Below are 3,843 nucleotides of genomic sequence, written 5' to 3'. Positions count from 1 at the left end.
TTAACCTGCTCTAAGAGTATTTCTTATATAAGCAGGAAGTGGAATTAATGAGACACAAGTACAAATACCAGTGATTAAATTTTCCTTAAAGTTGTAGCTTTTGAAACTGAGAAGTCTCTATAGCACAATGAGAATTTATTTATTTTTTCTCTCTCTATATATACACATATATGATATATATTATATACATGTAAAATATGTATTATGCATACATATATATCATATATTATATATATATGGCAATTTTGTAATAAAAAGCACAGTGCTGTGTGGTTCACTATCATTTAATGAGCAGCCCCAAAGTTTCAAGGAACTAAATAACAACCACCTCAATAAGTTTGCAAGTGGATCGTGAGCCTCAGACAAGATTTCAGACTCAGCCAATACCTTGATTTCAATGTGGTGAGTCCTTGAGCAGGGAAACCCCGCTGACTTGACTCAAAAAACCTTTAAGACAGTAAATTCGAATTGTTTTATGCTACCGAATTTGTAGCAATTTATGATACACCAATAGATGAATGCATAGAATTTCTCGACTTCCTTTTGCATATCTGTGTGTGTGTGAGAGAGAGAGAGAGAGGATGATGATGAAATTATTCCATTACTTTTTTCAAAGAAGCTTCATAATAAACAAAGTTGAGTATGACTCTAGAGTTATCAACATTGAATGATGCAGCTTCTATCTAGAGAATGGGTTCTCAGTTCTCCCTTAATGCTGGGTGCTTTTGATATTCCCACAGAGAGCAAAAACGTGGAGAAATGACAAACGTGAGCCTAGTGACAACTTTCATCCTCACGGGCCTTCCCCATGCACCAGAGCTGGACACTTTCCTCTTTGGAATCTTCCCGGTGATTTATGTCTTCACTTTGGTGGGGAAACTTCTCATCCTGCTGGTGATTATAGTGAATCCTCTCCTGCACACCCCCATATACTACACTTCCTGACTCATCTGTCCTTCACTGATATGTCATTCTCCACAGTAACTGTGCCCAAAATGCTGATGACCCTGGTGCCCCCAGAAGGCAGTCCTGTCTCCTTTCCCAGCTGTGTGGCCCAGCTCTACTCCTTCCACTTCCTGGGCAGCACTGAGTGCTTCCTCTACACCATCCTGTCCTATGTCTGCTTCCTGGCCATCAGTAACCCACTCAGGTACGCCAGCATGATGAGTGAGAGGGTGTGTGTTCTCCTGGCCACAACCACATGGCTCGGTACCTCTGTGCACTCTGCTGTCCAGAGTGTCCAGACCACACTGACATTCTGTTTGCCCTTCTATGGGCCCAACCAGACCCAGCATTACTTCTGCAATGCACCACCCATCCTCAAACTGGCCTATGCAGACAAGTCCATTGTGGAGATGGTGATCTTTGTGGTGGCTTCAGACTGCTTTCTCCTGATAGTGCTGTCTTACGTATCCATTGTCCATTCCATCCTGAAGATCCACACCTCAGAGGGGAGATGGAGAGCCTTCTAGACCTGTGCCTCCCACTGCACTGTGGTCCTTTGCTTCTATGTTCCCCTTGTTTTCATTTACCTGAGACCAGGCTCCAAGGAGGTTGTGGACAGGATTGTGGCTGTTTTCTGCTCTGTGATGACGCCCCTTCTGAACCCTGTGGTCTACACCCTGAGGAACAAGGAAGTGAAGAAAGCTCTGGTGAAGCTTAAAGACAAAGTAGCATATTCACAGAGCAAATAATCTCTACACTATACATATGCTTATTTAAAAAATAGTAATAAAATAGTATAATAATAATATAATAATAATAGTAATATAATTTTATCAACATGAAATGTACTATGTATATAGTTCTCAGTGTTAAATTTTATTCGAACTACTTAGACATATCTGTTTCACAGATTTCGAGAATTTTTTAAAACTACAAATTTTTATTTACAATAAACATGCTTAAATTTTGATCTATGAACTCATTTCTCTGCAGTACATTTATGTTACATTTTTGTCCCACTCTTATTGACATATAGTTGACATATAACATCTTTTCTGCCTTTTTAAGGGCTTCCCTGGTGGCTCAGATGGTAAAGAATTTTGCCTGCAGTGCAGGAAACCTGGTTTGCTCCCTGGGTCGGGAAGATCTCCTGGAGAAGAAAATAGCAACCCACTCCAGTATTCTTACTTGGAAAATCCCATGGACGGAGGAGCTACAGTCCATGGGGTTGCAAAGAGTCAAACACAACTAAGCAACTTCACTTTCTGCCTTTTTAAAAAGTAAATATTCAACCTGGATCTCGGATGCAGAGGAGTGACTTATTTAAATATTCTTAAGTTGAGAATGTGCTTATCTGTTTACATCTTATGCACATAAACATGGAGGTTTAGAATCTGGGGACACTGTTAACACTGTTCAAGGATAGCAACAATTATCAGAGGTCATTTACTTACAGATGCAGCAGTGCACCTGCCTCCTCAGTTCTTTTTGTGGCTGCGTGTGTGTGTGTGTGTGTGTGTGTGTTTGTCTGTGTCTATGTGTATGTCTGTTTGCATGAAGGTCCCAAGGTAACTAGTCCTGTTCCCAGGACGTCTTGACCCTGGTCAGTGGTGCCACACTGAGAGTCCCAGACTTCTGAGCAACTTGTCTCTCTAGATAGGTCTGCCAGGACAAGCTGTGTCTCTGAGAGACTCCTTTCAGAGACTGGGGACCATCACCACCTTCAGGGAGCCCTGCAGTTTCTCAGGTTTGGTCGGTGTGATCAGGAGGAAGCTACCATCAGATACCTTCAGTCTCCATCACACAATCTGACTTTAAATTCTTGTATTACTGGACCAGATGCCCATATTCAGCACAATCATTCTATGCTGGGTTATTTCACTATTGGTGGTGATGACAGTCATGCTGCCCAGAGAGCTCCTTAGATTCACCAAACTTCAGCCTCCTCTGAGACAGGGACACCATACATAGGCTGGAGCCAAAGGGGCTTCCTATTTAGAAAGTAGAATAGTTAAAGTATAATTAAGTCACTTGGTATCTTGGGATTTCAACATATTTCTTTTACAAGTTAGAAAAGTAAGGCCTAGTAAAGACAAAACACTCTAAAAAAAAACAAAAACAAAAAAAAAACAATGCATAGCTACACAGCCCATACTAGTGGACTTCCACATGTAATGATGAAGATGTGACTGTATCTCAATTTCTCATCTGTTAAAGACCTTTTCTAGCAGTACTGTTCAGAGAATTAAATGATTTAGTGGAAGTAAATGTACTTGAGCAATATCAAGTCACAATAAATTCTTAAAGTTTTAAAATTAAAACATGTGACCACCAGCCAGATAGCCTGATTCTCAGAATCTTTTCTTCTACAATTTATTTCAGTGACTCTCTAGCCACTGACATAATATTTGGCAGATGCATGAATGTAGCTTTCTTTAAATCACTGATAATAAATTATAGTCATGATTATCACCATTATTCACAATGTAATTATTCTGATTAGCTATTTTGATAAATTTTATATGGTCATATTTACTAGTTTTCAAGGAACTTAATAATTATAAAATCAACAAAAATTATATTGTACCAAATTAAATTATTCTAGAACAATTCAGAGGCAAAAATATAAATATTAATGAGCTTAGGATATACTAGACACTTTATAATTTAATCATTACAAGAACCCTATGAGATTTGTACTGTTGATATATAAGGTGAGAAAACTAAAGATGATTAGGTTGCTTACTCAAGTACGCAGGTTTAGTAAGGAATATGGTCAAGGCTTAACCCCAGATATCCTGCACCAAAGCCCATGATGTTAAACTTTACCCTACATTGCTATTACTAAATATGAGAAAACTGTTTAAGTGTTTGGGGAGGACAATGAACATCATATCA

The 3,843-nt window shown here is 39.1% G+C and overlaps 1 pseudogene; it reads left to right on the top strand.

Annotated features, from left to right (window-relative positions):
• The first annotated feature begins 759 nt into the window (after positions 1-759).
• On the top strand, positions 760-1,694 carry LOC138426501 (olfactory receptor 10G9-like; annotated as a pseudogene).
• The last annotated feature ends 2,149 nt before the right edge of the window (positions 1,695-3,843 follow it).

Source organism: Ovis canadensis, chromosome 21 (assembly GCF_042477335.2).
Source record: "Ovis canadensis isolate MfBH-ARS-UI-01 breed Bighorn chromosome 21, ARS-UI_OviCan_v2, whole genome shotgun sequence".
In the NCBI taxonomy this organism is placed as follows: Eukaryota; Metazoa; Chordata; class Mammalia; order Artiodactyla; family Bovidae; genus Ovis; species Ovis canadensis.
The sequence above is the reverse complement of the archived record's forward strand: the minus strand, read 5'-3'. Positions and strand labels throughout refer to the sequence as shown.